This window comes from Solanum tuberosum, unplaced genomic scaffold, assembly GCF_000226075.1.
Source record: "Solanum tuberosum cultivar DM 1-3 516 R44 unplaced genomic scaffold, SolTub_3.0 scf00305, whole genome shotgun sequence".
NCBI lineage: Eukaryota > Viridiplantae > Streptophyta > Magnoliopsida > Solanales > Solanaceae > Solanum > Solanum tuberosum.
The window spans coordinates 172,411-192,350 of record NW_006239229.1 but is presented as its reverse complement, the minus strand read 5'-3'; positions in this window follow the sequence as shown (position 1 = coordinate 192,350).

Here is a 19,940-nt window from a genome sequence, read left to right as displayed (position 1 = left end):
TAATTGTTGTACTTTCTTTTTTGCTTGTTGTTTTATTTTTTCGATTTCCGTTTTTCTATCTATTTCTTCATTTTCTTTTGTTATTCTTATCATAGCAGTTAAACTATCTTCTAGTTTTACCGTTTCTTTTTCTAACATTAAATTTAGATTGTCACCTATTTTCTTATATCTTCTTCCTAGATTAGAAAATATTATCTTTATTTTTAATCCGTCATAGTTTTCATATGTTTTTTCATCTATTGCATATTCTTCTTTATTCATTTATGAGTTGTGTTGTAGTGTATATTCTAAGCTTTCTATTTGTATTTGTAGATATAAAATAGTTTTCCTTTGTGCTATTATAGATTTTTTACAAATTCCTGCAAATATATTACTATTAAGTCTATTTTGCCTATGTCTCGATTCTTGTCTTTTTGCTATAATTATTTCGTTAAGTTTTTGTTTATATTCTTTATTCTCGTTATTTATTGTTTCTTTAAGTATTGAATATATTTACATTCTATTTTAGATATATTATCTATTAATTGATCTAATTTTACGTTATCAGTTTTTGTGATATTTAGTTGTTTATATTCCGGATATAATTTGTTTAATTTCCTTCTTATTTTTCTTAACTTTCTACTAGTATGTTTCTTACTATGTTTCTTATTATCCATGGCTCTGATACCAATTGAATACCAGAGGTTGTTAAAGTTGAATCAGGGGAATTTTTTTTAAGGAATTCCCTCAAAAATTTCACTAAGGTTGTGCTCAGACACCAGAGTTATGAGGCATTACTTAAAGTTGATCTATACTTTTGCATTAATTTTTTGTACATGATGTTATATTCAATATATATCTCAATTTTTTATTTGTCTTACATTCCATTGAAAATAAAAGATTTTTGTTTGAAATTTTATTTAAAGTTTTGGTGGTCTGCCCTTTAATGTGACTCGTTTATTTTTTATTTTTGTTACTTTTTCTTTAAAAAAAGAGAAAGATTATATGTTAATTTAGGTGGTCTGCCCATCAATTAGACTCGTTGATTTTTCATTTTTATTACCTTTTATTTAAATCATAAAAAAAGATTATTAGTTAATTTGGGTTGGCCGCCCTTCAATGTGACTCATTGAATAGAGATTGAACTAAGATTATGAATGTTCAAAAACTAGGTGACCAAGAGTGGCTTTTTGAAAAACCGGGGCCCAAGTGGACAACTTGGGTGGAAATTATGGAAACCATTGGACGCATGACAAACCAATAAATTGTCACTCATTCCGAAAAGGGTTACGTATAAAAAAGACCGGTTGCGGTATCACAAAACTGTTCTTTAATATACAAGATTGATGTCATATGGCGAAAACCTGTCATAAATCAATGTACATATAATCAAATAAATAATTAGTACAATTTGTAAATAATCAACAAAATATACAAGATATAATAAATAACACAATAAAAGAATAGTCTCCTCAATTTGAGAAAATGAACCTATAATGGTTAGCACATCTATTTTCCTAGCGAAGTCGCCATTCTATTGACATCCCTTTGAGAAGGCGCAACGTAGCAGTGACTCAAAAAATAATTCAATCAATTTTAAAAGAATAAAATAATTTTAAAAGGGGTATGGATAAAAGGGAGTCGCTACCTAATTTTAGGAAAACTAGGAAACCAATTAATAAATTAACTTAAAAATTGTCTACGAAACCAATAGATTCTAGGTAAGGGGTTCAAATTATTCCAAAGGGAAAGTGTTAGGCTTCTTTCGAAACCCACAAATGTGGGTCCCAACTAAATTCATTTCTTCAAATTGAGAAGGAGATAAAAACAATATACAAGCATAAGAAACATGCGATATACACAAATAATAATAAAATAAAACAATAAATATAAGAAACAACCTAAGTTTGCCTAACGTCAATAATATACACAAATGAATATAGAGTATAATTCAAACTTCATTCGAATAGCTTCAATGAGAAGCAACTCTAGATACCTGTAATGACACTTAGTATAAGTGTTAGTATTAAATAAATATGAATAAAATTAAATTAATTAAATAATAACTTAAAAATTAAAATTCGTCTTATGAACGTGGGAGGCCTTGGAAGTCGACGGTAAAGTCTTCATCTGCCAATTTTATCAACCAACATATATAACCTTAAACTAAATTTCCGTCTTTTACAATGGGAAGGTCTCGAAAATCGACGGAGAATTTTTTTTCATTGGCCAATTCTAAAAATAAATGTAAACACAAAGTCATATAAAATTATACGGAGCCATTAACAAGCAGTATTCAATAACAACAAAATAGAGACAAATAGAACAACATTATGAGAATGGGAAAGCAACATAAACAATTTATCATCAAAACTCACAGAATACATAAATAACAAGTAATAATAAATAAAAAAAAATAGATAAATCATTCAACCATAACAACGTAATAATAAATGGAACAATATAAAATAAGAATAGTACTAAAATAACAACAATAATAGTATAACATTAAATTTGTTTAACAATCATAAAAATCATAAATACAACCCACTAAAAAAACAATATTACTGAATAATCAAAGCAAAAGGTCACAGAAACATTTGGATGAAGAATAATTAAACATAAGAAAAATTGGGAAAACAAACAATCATAGAACTAACAGCAAGGAATAAAAAGCTTAAAACTAGATAGAGATAGGTGTAAAGAGAGAAATTAAAGTGGTCACCGGAGTTTGGAGATTGGTGGTCCATTGGTATTGTTGGTTGTTGTTTTGGTGATGAGTTTCAGTAGTGCGTTGAGCTGATTGTTGGTGGTTTTGGGTCGGTTTGGAGGTTGGAATCTGGCGGTTTATGGTGGCTTTTGATTGGGGTTTATGGGTCGGTGTTCAAGCTTGCCGGAGGTTGGAGAATCGGGTGGAATTTGGATGGTTGGGGTCTGGTTCTTAGAAGTGAACAAGGAGAGAATAAAGAAGCTTGAGTGCTTTGGCTCACTGGTTGGATGGTTTAAGTGGAGTGCTAGCCGGAAAAGGGAAAAGTAATGGTGGTGTAGTGGGTCTAGTGAGCTTATTTCGCCGGAAAACGGAAAAGGTAAAAGGGTTTTTTGGGTGGTGTACTCGCCGAATTTCGGCGGAACTCCGGTGACTTGCCGGAAAAAATAAGGAACAATAAAAGAGAACTTTTTGAAGACTAAAAAAAAATCAGAAAATTACCCCTAAAATCTTATCCACCACCACTAACTTAATGCACAATCTAATGTTTAAATAGAAAATTGAAAACCACCAATAGTACAATACCATTATCTTAAAATCGTGGGCCAAAACAACCGGTTAATAAAATATATGTGTATGAAATCTTATCCATATTTGAATGAATTTCTGGATTGTACAAACTATCAAAATGAACATTAAAAATGTAACAAATAAAATAAATATTAATAAATATAGCGAACGTAATTAATGGCATGTAAAAATTATAATTTAACAAAAATAGTGATTTAATAAAAATGAACAAATATTTGAACGTATACAATTGACTGTGACAAAATAATATAAACATAATTAACCGATGAAAATCCTAATATTTTGAGAAAAAGGATAATTATCAACAAATTGCATTAAAATTGCAAAACATGTATTTTGAACTATTAAAAAAAATACTTGAAAGTATTAACTTAAAAAATATCAAACCAAAATTTGGTGTCAACAAAACGCCTCCCACTATAGTGGGCTCGATGAAACTTCAGAGCCTCAAAAGTCCGGAAAATCTATTTTCATAACACAACCTTTTTCCTTGACATTCTGATATATCCTTTCCACGCCAAGATAATTTTTGGGTGTTCTACTTACACGAGTTTAATTTTGAAAGGCCCTATAGACTCGTTAACGTCTTGGCTACAAGAAAAAATTAACCAAACCTCATCATCACACCTCACCCTTTTCCAGATGGCCCTAAACCTCACCTAGCCTAGATTATGTTTGAGGCTGGCCTAGTAAAAAAAAATTAAGTTACTACTCGGAAAGTTTTATGACTCAAATTCTTTAACTATTGGCTTACTCATAATGATTGAGTTGTAGTTACACTTTGAAAAGTGTGAATGAGTATATTTTTTTCTCTTTTATTTAATTGATTTTTAACGGATGCACACATTAGAACACACCTTATTCTTACTTGCTGGGCCAAAGGGGTAAATGGATGTGTAAAGGGATTATGAGATTTGAGGCTACCAAACCACATCTAATAGCTTGAACTTCTTCGAGAATAACTAATTTGGGATCAAACGTAAGGGTCAATAAATTAGTAAACACTCATAGACGGACGGTGATATTCACTTATTTAGGGGACCAACCACTTAGTGAACCTAACTTACTAATCTTGCATGCTACACTCTAGAAAGGGTTACTAATAGCTAGTCTTAGGAAGTTATGACTTCATGGGGATCACAAAACTCTTGTTTCATTTCTCATTAGTTCAAAACTCGTTTAATTGATATTTGCTTACTTGCTTTTTGTGGAGATTAAAGACAATACTTTTTACACGCCCCTCCTCCCACCCCCCTCCCCCTTCAAATAGTTCAACTAAGAGCACAAATAATCACAATTAACCTAGGACAAACCGTATTCCCCGTGGGATCGATCCTAACCTTGGTTAGGTACTATATTTGAACACCAGCCCTTTATACTTCCATTTGGAGGTATAATTTGGGCAAATGAAATTTTAGCGTTGTTGCCGGTGAATATGGACTTTTGAATTGGATTAATTGTGTTATTCGACTTTTAGTCATTATTTCCTGATTTACTTTTTTTTGTTGTTTCTGTTTTGATTAGGTTAATTACTTTAGTATGCCAAATACACTGAGTCAAGGCGATCCCCTAATTTCCATTGATCTTGAAATTCAAAGAACTCTAAGAAAAATGGTCAACAACGGTGGTCATTGTAGACACGTAATTTTTAATCGAACCTAAGATTTTACACTATTTTTAGTGCTTAAATATTTCTTATAAATCTCTATTAAATATTTTAATTTTTATCTTATTTTAGTAGCTTTATTTAAGAACTTTTTTGAAAACTACAAAAATAGAGTCGCATTTTAGAGTGAGTTTTGTTTTTTCAAAAAATTTTAAAGAAAAGAACATTTAATTTTGTTTTTGTCTTTTCATTTAAGTTTTTATAAATAAGTTATTGTTTCTTAATTATATTTTTAAATTAGGTATTTAACATTTCTTATTTTTTATTAGTTCAAAATAGTTAGCTAATAATTTATTATTGAAAAAATTATATAATTTTTTTTAAAAAATTAACCTAAATTACCCCACTCACCAACACTACCCTACTTTTCTCCCCACAAATCCTCACCTCACCCTATTACCTCAGTACACAGCACCCTACACCTATATGTGCAACTCACACACGACCTGCAAAGAAAAAATCAAAAAATGATAAACACATCTGGAAGGTTTTGTTTCCTCTTTCGAGTGGCCGATGACAATGTTTTTGCTCCTATTTTCAGTTAGTTTACCACACAGGTTCATATTCAGTTCCTTTCTATTTATTTTTAATGATTTTATTGTGAATCAAAGCATGAACGACGTTATTCAAATTGTCTTATGTATTGGTTAATCGGTAAAGTTTATTTATTTATGTGAGTATTTTTACTATAATATATATTTAGTTATTCGAGAACCTATATATTTTTGTGTAGATTAATTTTAGTTCATTTTTCGTTTATTAGTTTTGATTCAATGAATCATGAACATGGGTTTTTCGTTGTTTGTTCAAGGAAAATGTTTGGTTTGATGAATTTATTTTGTTAAAAATAGGAATTGGAAACTAAATAATGTGAGCTATGTCGTGAATGAAAATAGATATTTGAAAAAATGGGATTTAGTAGGCGATTTAGACACGATTAAAACACTTGTTTCGATTAAGAATGTGGTTATGCATTTTTTTATGAAACACCAAGAAAAATTTAAAGATGCGGCGATGCACCTTGGCCAATTTTTTCTAATAATCCAATTTCATTAATTAAAACCAAAACATGTAGACAGGGAATATTAGGTGCGATGTACTCGAGAGAAAACAATTATGTCTCTAAGCCAGTGTATGTCAAGACCAAGAATGCGGTGACACGTCTAGGTCGAGACCAATAAAATTTCAACAATAAAAAATGCGAGCAAACAGTAGCCTGTAACCATATATCAAAAAATAGTTTAAGATAAGTATACGTTAATAAAAGTGATTGTGCTAGAACCAAGGGACGCCTGGGGTGCCTAATACCCTCCCTTCAATCAACAGGATTCCTTCCAAGTCTTTTGTTTTTGCAGACCAAAATAAAGAGTCATTTTCTTTTGATTAGGGATTCAAAAAAGGTGACTTGGAACACCAAAACACAATTCCTAGTAGTGACTCTGAAAAATTAAAATAATCTCTTTTCAATAATGTCACATAAATTGAAAGAATTTATGCAAAAAAGGGGTGTGCCATCTCTAGCGACTCCACCGAAGAACAATTAAAATTTAAGCTTTGTTATATTGAATTTTACTTGCTTTTATTATTATGTTTGGGCATATTGTGTATGATAGACTCTGCTACTTGTTTCTCATGTATCCCTCTGATATTGTTGAACTGCAAAAATTGTCTTTTGTTGTATACTCTCTCTGCATCTTTAAAACACTTCACACAGGATCACAATAATACAGTTATGCATCCTACTTTTTATTGAGATAAAATCAGAATGTTTACACATCTGGTGAATGATTATTAATAACACGTGTTAGGCGGGATTGGACAAGCAATTAAATTGGAATAACAATGTTACCGATAAATTATTCATCCTTGCTCAAGTTGTCCACTCGGATAAGTCAGTTTAGATATCTATCTTTTTTAGGTTTAAACCTAGTAGAACTTAACAGATATGGGTATCCCTAATAGGCTCCACTTGTTAGTAACATTTGTATTTGACTTAGCGAAATTCGACACAAGGGGTCAGTTCCATCTAGGACAAATCTCCCTCTCTTACTTGACAACTTAGATCATTTTATGTGCTATCTGAAAATGCAATTACTTGAAAGGTATTTTCATCTTGACATGTTTTAGAGTGATCAACGAATTAATGAAGAAAGTTATTGTTCGATTTTTACACAAAAAGAGAGTAAGAAAATCTAAAAATAGTTTCCTTGTTTTAGTTTCTTAGGCATATATCATCATATCATATATTATACTAAAAGTGGGAAGAATTTTAGGTAAAAGTTAGATTACGGTTTTACCCTTATATTGAATATAAAATTAAATATTAAATGTAAATCATCATATTAGTACATGAATCAACCACCATAAAGTCTCTTGAATGTGTATTCTTTGTATTAATTTTATGTTGTTGGACTAAATTCATGAATTTTTCATTTTGTTCATCTTCATCTCTCTCTCTATATATATATATATAAATAGAAAAGGTGATGTGACACCTCTCTATGGTCAGTATTAATATTTATCTATTTTGTCATTTTTTTGCATTTTCCCTTCATTTCCTCTACATAATCAATTAGTTAAATGGATTTTAAAAATCTCATAAAGTATATGTTCATTGAAATAAAACTCACGTAACATAGTACTAACTGAAACCCGCAACAAAGCCTAAATAGTCTCAATTATTATTATACAATTTATTTTCATATTCCTTATTGAAAGCCACTAAAAACAGTTACTAATTATTTTGTTTATTGGTACTTATTTCACATCATTATATATCTTTTAATGTAGAAATTGATATATGGAGAGGTTAACGTTCATTATTTCATGACTTAATCCCAAAAGAAGGTATAAAAGTATAATTGAGTTTCATAACTCTCATTCTCTTTGTATTCATAACCTTTAAAAATTAACTTAAATTAAAGACACCTTTTAATATTCGTATAATTTTTCCTATATAAAATCATAAATTTTGTGTCATGAAACTTATTCCTTTCATTCTAGACTTATAATTGGAGCAAGCAAATAAATTCGACTATGTTGTCGTAGTTGTTGGTGAAAATACATATGCTGAGGCATATAACGATAGCTCAAACCTCACAGTACCTAATCCAGGTCCTAGCTTTATACAAGCAGTGAAATGTGTTGTAGTCCTCATATTTGCACATCATGTTGTGATCAAGCCATGTTGAGAAAATGGATGCAGTTGTGGCTGCTTGGCTTACAGGTACTGAAGGCCAATGTATAGCTGATGTTTTGGTGACTATGGACTAAATGGTAAATTCACGTGTACTTGGTTCAAGAGAGTCGATCAGCTTTCAATGAACGTTGGCGATCCACACTATGATCCTTTGTTTCCCTTCGGGTTTGGGCTCATAACTCAGACAGTGAAAGGAGAAAAACATGATTCAAATGAAGAAATTTTTGTTCAAGAAAAGCTTCATAATATATGGTTTTGAGAGCTCTTGGTAAACTAGCAAGCAAAAGATGAAAAAACAAATGAGTAAAATTATGATAAAATCAAGTATCCGGTTATTTTCTTGTCCATTTTGTTGTAAATATATTGCTTGAGTTTCATATAAATAATATTTATATTCAATATATTTCTTTTGAAGAAAAAAAGTGATAATATTTGTTATATTTATTGTAGTATTATGTTTTAGTTTGACTTGAAAATCAAGGCTCTTGAATAGTGATTTTGACAAGTGGAAAGACCCTAAATGAAAAGTTTACAATAAATTATAATATCATATATTTGCATTTTCCGCGTCTTTTAGTCTCTTCCACGTCATGTTTTTCATCCAAAAATTTCAAATTCTCTTATTAACTTTTCCTTCATCTTCATAATTTATAATTAAAATGATTTTTAATCTGTATTAATTTTTTTAATAATTATACTATTAATTAATTTTTGTGCCGCTTCATTTTTTATTTTTTGTGTAATGTGTATTAATCTCTTAAAAATTACACTACTAATTAATTTTTGTGCCTCTTCATATTCCATTTTTGTAACACCCCGTATTCTACGTGTACTAGTTCTATTTATATGACGCTTATAAATTGTCTTGTGGTATAGTTATGGACTCGATTTCCTATGGGACTAGTGACAATAGAATAGGTTTAAAGTTGTAATACCCCGTGCCTTCCAACACATATATGACTAAGTGAACTCAAAAAGAAATTTGAACTCGAGATAGTAAAATGTGGTATTTGATGTAAAAGTCACAGTGGTCAAGTGTGTATTAGTGTTATGGTCTTGTAAAGAAACTAGGATTACGAAGATGGTGTAAAATAAGTGAGGTGCTTGCTTAACTAAACTATGCTAGTAGGTGACAAGTAGGTGATGCACCTACTTAGAATTAGTGGACTGCATTTTAAGTGAAAAGGGCAAGCAGGTGATGCACCTACTTAGAATACGTGGATTGCATTTTAAGTGAAAAGAGAAAGTAGGTGATGCACCTACTTAATAACTTGTGGAAGAAATTAATGAGGCGATGCACCTGCTTGCTTAAAGTAAAGGACCATATTATTTCTCCAATTTATTAAGTGAAAATGTCTAGAAGGGACCTCTAAAGGACTCAAGCTTATCACATCTCCTTCATCACTTACTCTCCAGAAAATTACTCTCAAGGGAAGCCATAGAAGCTCCAAGAGTTCTGTCTACAACTTCACCATTAAAATCTGAAGCAAATCCTTTGTTTTTAAAGAAAAAGTTGGTAGAACATCTCCCATCTCAAGGAATTCAAGTGAATAAGATGATTTAACATCAAGGTAAGGGGGAGAGGACAACCTAAACCTTGAAGAATTCAAGTCTTAGCAAGTGTGGTTTCTGTCCAGCAAGGTAAGCTATGGAAATTTTCATCCCTCTCTTGTTCTTGCATTGTTTGTGAAAGTTTGTATGTGTTAATGAATTGATGAGTGTTTCCTCTATATGGTGTGAGCCTTGTAAATGTTCAGAAATGATGTGTTTGTTGGGACAACCATGGAGTAGAGTGCCCTTAAATTTTGATTGTGAGCTCGTTTTGAGCATCTTAAATGTAATGTTAGTTGGAACTCACGAGATGTTGATCGAAAGCCATGAGTTCATATTGCTAATTTCACATTGTGATGCTTAGGGATTGTTTTGTGTATCGTAAAATAAGGGGGGGTGTCTGGATATGTGCAGAGAAGTCATGAGAACTAGTTAGAGGATAGAACATTGAAACTGTAGTGATACACCACTTAATTGAGTTGCATGAGCTTAATTCCTTACATCCCTTTGTATACTGTTTACCAAATGCTATGAAGCCCGAGGAGTTTCGAAGGACCTTATAAGAAGGTTGTATAGTATATGAAAAAAATTAGAGGAGAATGGGTGGGAAGAACACCTTTGATGGGATCAATTATAGATTTACTGCTAATTACTGTTTTGGTCTGATCAAGTAGACCAAACTTGTTAATCAACTACGGATGCTAGTTTTATTATTTACTCCATTGTAGATAAATAATCTGAAAGTAATATAGTAAACTCATTGTAATATCCAAAGTTGTGTAGCAAGGTATGTAAGGCTTTCGATTTCCTATTTCTTTGGCATTAATCCAACACTTGTATTACAATGTAAGCTTTCTAAGTGTCCTTGGTAGTGATTGATCCATAGTGCAGTATAAGACCACTAATGTAGCTAATTATCTCATTCCTACTCCCTAGAGCGTTAAAGTGAGTACTCTAATATGAGTTTATTACTAGATGTATGTGCTTACTCTACCAAGTATTAGCATGCAAGGTTTAAATTTGTTTCATCGTCAAAGTGCTAACCCTTGGAACATATTCCTCTTAAATAAATCAAAATGATCCTAGATTACACATGGTACATATGTTTATATGTTGGATATACAATATGCTCATATCTTGCCAACTTGCTTCAATTGTCTACTCCATCATATAAGTCATCTTTTCACATATTCATATGTTCCCTTATTGGTTATCACTCCCATTGTGTTAGACTATAATGTTACTTCACAAGATCCCTACTTGCTGTATTGTACATTTTTATATGTACTTACTTGGAATATGTATCCGTCCCTAAGTTGAATCTTCCCACGTGCTCACTTGGTTCCACGTTTGTGTATACCTTGTCTTTGATATTAGTTAGTAAGTATTTGACTGTCATATAGAGTTCAAATCTCTTGGCTGACTGTTAAATGTCTTTACTTGATATGTGCTTCAATTTGAGATGTCAAAATGCTTACTGAGTCATATAAGCTCCTAAGTATTACGTTGATGTCACATTTGCTTCCCATGTTATTGTTATTATCTTAAGTCCATATTCATATGTCTTCTACTACTAGTCCGTAGTTCCAAATCTCAAAAATAATTATGACCACCAAAACAACAATCTCAAAGATTAAAGAAACTAAGTGAAGCAATCTGTATATATATATGGGTGGTAGCCTAGGAGAAAATGCCTAGCATGGGTCGATCCCAATTGGTATAGAAGGGTGACAGCTCAGGGGCAAAAGCCTAGCATGGGCCGATCCCAATTTGTGTAATTATGAGGACAACATCCCAGGGTTAAAATGCCTAGCATGGGTCATCCTCTTCTACCACTGATCAGCTGGTCATTTGTATCATATGCCTTATAAGGATTATAACGCATAGAAAAGTAAAGAAAAGAATGTAACATACGCGATTCCACAAGTATAAGCAAAAGTAGTCTCTAATCCTTATCTATTTGTATTTGGTTTTACTTGAGCTCTCATTTTACATATGGTTGTATTATCTCTTACATATTCAGTACGTTCTTTCGTACTGAAGTCCCTTATTTGGGATGTTGCATTTCATTCTACAGGTACCGATACTCAACTAGTAGATATCCCCAATAGAAGCACATGATACTCAGCGGGTTTTGGTGAGCTCTAGGTTGATTCGGAGCTTTGCGGAGTCTTTACTATGCGTATTTTGATAGTTGTACAGTCATGGATTCCAGTAGAGGCTTTGTAGACATTGTAAAGCTATCATATGTATTCATAGTTTTACTCTTTACATGTATCGGTTCAGCTAGTTGACATGTGTTGTCTATGTAGCTTCTCGTTAGTAAATCTATTTGCATAGTAATTCACTTTGTCCTCATAGGTCACTTGTAAATCATGTGTTCATATGGTACTTGTCCGGCTCACCTAGGGTTAGGTGTGACAATTTTTTCAGTTATTCCTTGTTTTTTCTTCTTCTCATGCTTTACATTTAATTAGCCTAAATATGTATCAAATTAAAAAACAATATATATTCATTATTATGCTAAACACACTTGTTTTACCCTCTTTATTTTGGGCAAAAACATTCTTACCAAAAGTTCATGTCTCTTTCCGTGAGTGCTTGGCAATCTCCATTTTCTTTTATTATCCTTTTATTTATTTGTTTATGTTTATCTAGATATCATTCTTTACGTATTTTTGTTAATCATCATTTTCTCTTCTTAGTGAAAGAAATTATGAGGTGAATTCTCCTTTTTTTTCTTTTAAATGTTAGAACTTTGAACATATTTTGTAATCATTATATGATATTATTCTAAATATTCATTCTTTTTATTTATTTCTAAATTGATATGTTCTTGCTTTCAAATTATTTTGGTTTGTAGATGGGCCAAATTTGATTTGTAAAACTAACGAAGAGGTCAACGCATGTTTTTTGGGATGTCTAAAAATTGGTATATCATCGGGTTTTTATAGTCAAGTTTAAGCATTGTTTGAATACACACTTTCTTTATTTTGTAGTAATGATCTAGACCTATGCATTTTATAATTAATTTAAACATCTCTACAGTTATAATTTTTTTAACTTTTACTTTATGAATTTTGTATGATTTTCTGGATATTTACATTTTTAAGGTTTCAGTTGATACAAAATGAAAGGTTTTGCATGTGTGCAGTATGAGAATTGGACTATATGTTTCCACCGGATGATTTAATTATTCTATTTAATAACCATACAATTTGGTATTTTAATCCTTTTTTTCTTTCATTTTATATTATGTGTAATTTATTTCGTCAAGCTGATATTTTAATTTGGTATTATATTTTACACATCAAGTTATTCAAATAATCTAAATTTGAGAGTAGATGTAGAAATTGTAATTATAGTCTCATAATTTAGTTTAGAGTACAATAGATTGCCACATCTCGTGCAGATAGGGAAAATGATTTTTTTTCATCAAATTATACTTATGGGTTCATATATGTATACTAATCAGTGATCACACATGCAAAAATTTGATAGGGTCTAAAACATATTTTTTCAGTGAAAAAATTTACGTGAAAATTATTATTAAAGTAGATAATATAAAAAGTTCTATGGAATGTTTTACATAAACACATATCTTAAAGAAACATTGTATCCTTAACATCATAGAACAACATATATGCATGTATAATATAAAGTAACTATTATAAATAGTATCTCAACTATCTTAATTTATATTTGAACTCTACAGATATTAAATTCATTTTGAATTCAATTATTAGGTGATTAAAATATAAGATTAATGTTCTTATCCTCAAGATCTGGTATTTTCGATATACTTTATTTTTTTATTTTTTTATAACATATTAGTTGAAATTGTATAGAAGGTTTTGATACTATCTAATAGGGATATACGTGCACTACACGTATCCCGAACTAGTATATATATATAACTAAAATATTAATTTCTAATTTTAATTTCTTTTGTATAGTTCGTAATTTTTTTTATATACACCAGTTTTTTTAAAATAAAATAAAATATAGGTGCATTTTCTATAAATTTTCTATCTTACACAACTTTCTTAACTATCCAATAGTACGCACACCTACTTCTCACATTTATGAGATATGCATGTATCCCTCTTCTAGTTTGGTGATCTTTATTCAAAAATGGAAAAAAATAATTTCCTTATTAAAAAGTTTTTAAAAAAATAAAAGAAGAAAGTTTTGTTTCCTCTATTTTTCAAAGAAAGAGAGAGAAAGGTTGTTGGTCATTTTCACTATGGCCCTCATGGTGTGGATTTTGAAGGTCACCATTAAGTTGTTGGACATCTTCAGAGTGGCCGTCATGGTGTGGATTCTAAACTCCAATTGGCTCATTAATTGGAGGTTCTTAATTATCAAGATTGACAGCATTCATCTCATGTTCATTGACAAGATTTTCTATATACAATTGTGGCGCGTGGATATTAAAGACTATATTATTTCAACATTATCAACCTAGCCAACTCATCCAAATTAGTAATGTTTACTGCACTTTCTTGTGGAGGATCAACTGCAAGTTCATCATCAAACCCTTCTGTGTTTGGTCCATCTAGATTTTCATTGAGTACACTCTCTAAATTACTAACCATATTCTTGACAATGTGATGGATTGTTTCTTGATTTCTTAAGTTGTAAATCAAAAGGAGGGACGAGAAGAAGAAGGGGGTTACACAAGTTGAAAATTGTAAATAGGAGCTAAGAGATTCTATTATCGGCGGTTAGATTTTAGAATATTCATAAGCTTTAACTAAGAAAATACTTAATAATTTTTTTAAGTACGGTATCAAGTTACTTATAATTTTTTTTAATTTTTTTTTTTTAAAAAAGAGAAACATTTTTCTTCTATTAAAAATATAATAAAATAATAAAAGTGTGCTCTCTCGAATAGCTTAAACTTTTAGATAAGATGATCATTCACTTTAACATAATATCATAGCAAAAAGAGGTCTTATATCAATCAATTCAATTTCCAATATCTCTCTTTTTTCTTCTTTTTTTAATCTAACATGATATCAGAGCAGACAGAGGTCCTAAGATCGAATCTCACCGCCACCCAGTATTGAAAAAAATTGCATACTTGTCTCATAAAAATATCAGGCCTGCACGTGAGGGGCGTGTTGCGAATATAATTAAATAATTAAGTTGTTAGAGAGATCACATTTTTATTATTTAATTATATTTTTAACACACTCCTCACGTGCGGGATTGATTCTTTTTCATGGGCCAAACACATGAAAATTCTTTTTAATTCTGGGTGGCGGTGAGATTGGATCTCAGAACCTCTGTCTGCTCTAATACCATGCTAAATTAGAAAGACGAAGACGAGGAGGATGAGGAGGAAGGTGAGGAAGATGAGGAGGAAGAGGAAGAGAAGAAGAAGAGGATGAAGATGAGGAGGAAAAGGAGGAAAAGGAGGAAGAGGAGGAGGACTTTCTATCTTGGTTCTAAGTTGAATATAGAAAGACACATTTCCTTTTGCTTTATTTAATAAATCCTTGCTTTTCAGGGGGTCGTTTTCTGGTTGAAAGGTTTGAGAAGAAGAAAAGATATTGAGTTTTGAATTGATTGATCATTTCCTCGAGTTAATAGGATTAAATAACTGTTACAGATAATGTAATTAAGGAAAAATACTAATAAAGTATTACACAATCTCCTAACTGCCTAATTAAAGAGATTAAGAAATATTTTCATATTTAAACTATCTAATCATACCATATTTAAATATTCTCATATCTACTCTATCCAAAAATACCATAATTAACATCTTCAATCCTCTTTTATATTAGTTGTTTCATGTTCTTCTTTAAAAGAAAATACAAAAAGATTTTTCTTTGATTTTCTTAAATTTCTTTCGATAAATTCCAAAATTCAAAAGAGATCTTTGTTTGAATCTTTTATAGTTTATCTTCTTAAGAGTTTTTTTTTTAAAAAGTTTTATTAGTTAATATTTTGTCCAAACTAAACAAACTACGTACACTTGATTCTCACCTCGATGAGAAACAAAGGCAGTCCTCCTCGGATTCAGTGATCCTTATTCAAGAAATTCAAAAAAAGATTTGTTCCTTGTTTTTTAAAAAAAATATTAAAAATAATAGAGTATTTTTATGAACTACGCACATATAATTCTCATCTAAATGAGATACATAGGAACCCTTCTTAAGTTCGGTGATCCTTATTCAAACAAATATAAGCAACCATTTATTCAAAAATTCAATAAAAACTCTTTTTTTCCTCCTTTTCTCAAAGTCTAAAAAAGAAGAAGTTTATTTAGTTTATTACATTTATGGATGAACTACACACACCTAATTCTCACTTCAATGATATACGTAGACAACCCTCCTCAGATTTGGTGATCCTTATTCAAAAAAAATATTTAAAAAGTTTTTAGTCCCTAACAAAAATGTCCAAAAGAGGACAATTTTATTCATTGTTTAGGAAAACAAAAGAAATGTTTATTTATTATAGAAAAAACACAAAAAAAAATTATGATCTTCACGAACTATGCACGCCCGATTCTCCATGTGAGATACGTAGGACATCCTCCTTGAGTTTGATGATCTTTATTCAAGTAATTCAAAAAAAAATATTTCTTGTTAAAAATGTCCAAAAAAAAGATTTTTTTAATTCCTTGTTAAGAATATCAAAAGAAAGTGTATTTCATATAAAAAAAAGTTTGCTTATGATCTATGTGAACTACGCACACTTGATTCCTACTTGATGAGACATGTAGGCAACCGTCTTTGGATTCAGTGATCCTTATTTTAAAAAAATCCATTAATTAATGGTCCATAGTTCCATCTACAGACCATAGATCCCTATCCAAGGAAGTTAGATTAAAATTTTGAGTTTCTGAAGATTGATCTACGAGACCCATCTATGGTCCATAGATTAATCTATGATCCATAAACGGTATTCGTAAAAATTGGGGAATTTCTAAGTTTCAGGATTTTTATCCACGAGCCCATCTACGACCTGATCTACGAGCCCATCTACGACCATAAACTTGGATAGTAAATCTCAAACCAAAATTCCTATTTCTTAAGTCTCATCTACAGATTCCATCTACCATCCGTAGTTCTATTTACAACCCATAGATGGTGATTGTAAATCCTAATTTCCTATAGACTATGAATTTTTTTCTAGGCTTTCCTGATCTATTTTGAGCTAGGAATTTCTGAGGTATTACATTTTGTGGAGGTAGAAGAGGAATAAGAATCAGATACAGAAATCCACAACATCTTTTGGCCCCTCCACAAATGTTGTGTTGATTTTGATAGATTGACTGTGTAGGATATTTGAATAACATGATGTATGTTGACATGACAAGTGTGACTTAAGTCTGAGCATGAACCTGATAGTTAGAAAATAATAGTGAAACTCTGTGTCATGTGCATGTGTGATATTTTCTTTGTTCAAACTCTTGGTGTCAATCTAGAACTTGTCTCGTTAGTCTCATCTATCTGATAAGATTGTTGGTTAGGAAAGGATCATAGACCATTTTTTAACTAATTCGATTTAGCCTACATGACCGACTAAACAAAATAATTATCCCTTGACCCATGATTTTAAGCCTAAACAAACCCATTTTGTTGTATTACCCTATTCACCTTCCCAATTTTTGCTATAAGCTTTTGTTTTAGCCCTGGTCCCTCCTTGGAAATTGTGCACCTCAATTCAGGCAAAATACCCAAGTTGAGGGTGGTTATTATAGAGGGTTGTTGTGGAAAATGGGTATAAAAATAACAAGTTTAATGTGAAATGGAAAGTAAATGAGTGTAGCAGGTGTTTTATAAAAAAATAAAAGATTTGCGAGAAATCACTACCGCCCCTAAATGTTGATGTAAAAGAATGAAAAATGAAGGATAAAACTATGTGTTAAAGTGTATTATAGTTAGCAGAGTATCAATGACAGCAATAGTCACTATTTCCAGATATACCCTACCCATCCCTAAGCCAACGTTACAAGCCAAGTAAAGTCCTATAGTGATCCTAACCCAACGGTTTGAAATTCAAGGTGTAGAAAATAAAGGCAATCCTTGGTATTGTGCATGTAGTGTTTGAATATTATTGTGAGTGCGACAACTTCGTATTATTCCATGAGTTGGAAAATATTGATACTATGTGGATGACTAGGACTTCTTTGTTGTGAGGGCACATGAGTAGCACTGTTAATTTGTGATTCTCTAGGTGATTGTAAGCAATGTATGTAACCTTGTTTGTTAATATGGTGATGCCATTCATTGATCCACATGGGTTAGCTTGAGAAATCAAAAATTCACGTTAAGTCTATATAAGAAAAAAAGGGTGTCGTGTTTTTGAACTTAACTGTTGAAAGCCATTTGATTGATGTAACATCTTAGTTTTATTTTGCTAAATTTGTTATAATGTGATAGTCATGTCAGTCACTAGAGCACAAGTGTAAACTCGAATTTAGAAAAAGGAAAATATTCACTTTTAGTCGACTAGGCGATCCGCCAAGTGGAATCTCGTCGCCTTTTGGGTTGATCCCTGATTACCAGCATTTTGTAATTTTAGGCGAGCCAAGTCGGGCTTGCCATTCCAGTCGGTGCCATGCCAAAGTCCCTCCCCCATCGCCAAGTGGTTTGCCTCCTAGGAGTGGCTTACTGTAAAATTAGGCAAGCCAAGGGGTTACTTGGCGAGTCGCCAAGTTCCCTTTGGTGAGCTCCAGCGTGAGGATCTTTAGGTTTTAATCTAGGGTCTTAAAAGTCTTTTTCAGATTTATTTTAATTCGATACTAAGTCATTTTACCCTTCATATAAAGACCTATATAAGTATTCTACTCTCAAATTTCCCCAATTTAAGACCCATTCTCTCAAGAGCCTAAAAGAAGACCAAATTTCCTCTCCAAAATATTTCTCTCTTTAGAACTTGAAGAAGAAGAAGGATTCAACCTAGGGTTTCAAGGCCAAGCCTCAATTCCTCCATTAAGGACTAGCTTTTGGATTCAAGGTATGATAGTTTTCATCCATGGAGTTCCCAAATTCCTCTATTTCAAAAGGTAGAATTCCCCAATTGAGTTAGGGTTTTCTACAATTATCATGGGTTCTCTTTAATGTTGATTTAAATGATTGAATTATGAGCTCTTATACATGAATTGATGAATCAATGATTTTATGATGATATCCCCATGAACCCATGTAATCCCCATGTTTTCAAGTTATGAATCATATGATGTGGGATTTTGTTCTTCAAGGAAGAGCTTTATGAAATTAAGCATGTATTACTAGTTTTACATGTATTTATGATGAAATCCATATCTAACCCATTTTTTCTAAGAGTTGATGATTGAAAGTGGGTTTTGAACCTCAAGAAGTAAATTATGGACTTATGCATTTTCTTATGAAATCTATGCTAATGTTTTAAGGGTGCTTTGAGATTAAAGTACCAATGATGATGATCATGATGTGTTATTGAAAGATTTTCTCATGTACACATAAGAGTAAGATGTGAAAGGTTTTCTCACATAGAAAGGATTCTTAGGTTGAAAGGCTTTCTCACCTAATTAAATCAAAAAGTAAGAGCTATCCTAATGAACTAGTTTGGATTGTTTGTCCAAGGACATCTTTCCATGAATTATAAGTTAAGTCATGACTTAATAACTATTCCATGGGATTTATGCTCAGCACCGAGTGGATATTGATAGTGACATGGAAGCTCTCCCGTAGTAGAGGCCGGGTTTCTAGTAGAAATCTCCTTATCCCTTAACTATGTTCCCCCCATAGGTTGATTATCTAGTGGATCCACTTAATCTCGAAGTTCATGGTTCTACCTTAGCAAGTAGGACAACCCTTTTCGGTGTGGGAGACACCGGGGGATCATGTTATAGCTCACATGTTCTCTATGTTGGTTAAGGATAATTCCCCACATTAATAATGAACTAAGGTTTCTTCAAGAAGTATCTCATATGTGTTCAAAGGTTTTAAAGATGATGATTAGCTTGCATTGACCATGATTTATGACTTATGTTTTCTAACTCTCTTATATCATGTTTAGCTTGGTCAATTGCATGTCATAAAATGAAATGTCCCTTTTAGCATGTTTTAATTATTTTATGCATGGCTATCATACTTGGTACATTGTTTTGTACTAATGCATAATCTTGCCTACATTTCCCCATATGCAGGGTCCGACACTCAGGGTCATTAGTTTCTTGGATAGTGGTTGAATTTGAGATTCTGAGCTTTGGTGGGTCCTCGTGCTTCCGGGACGGAGTTTAT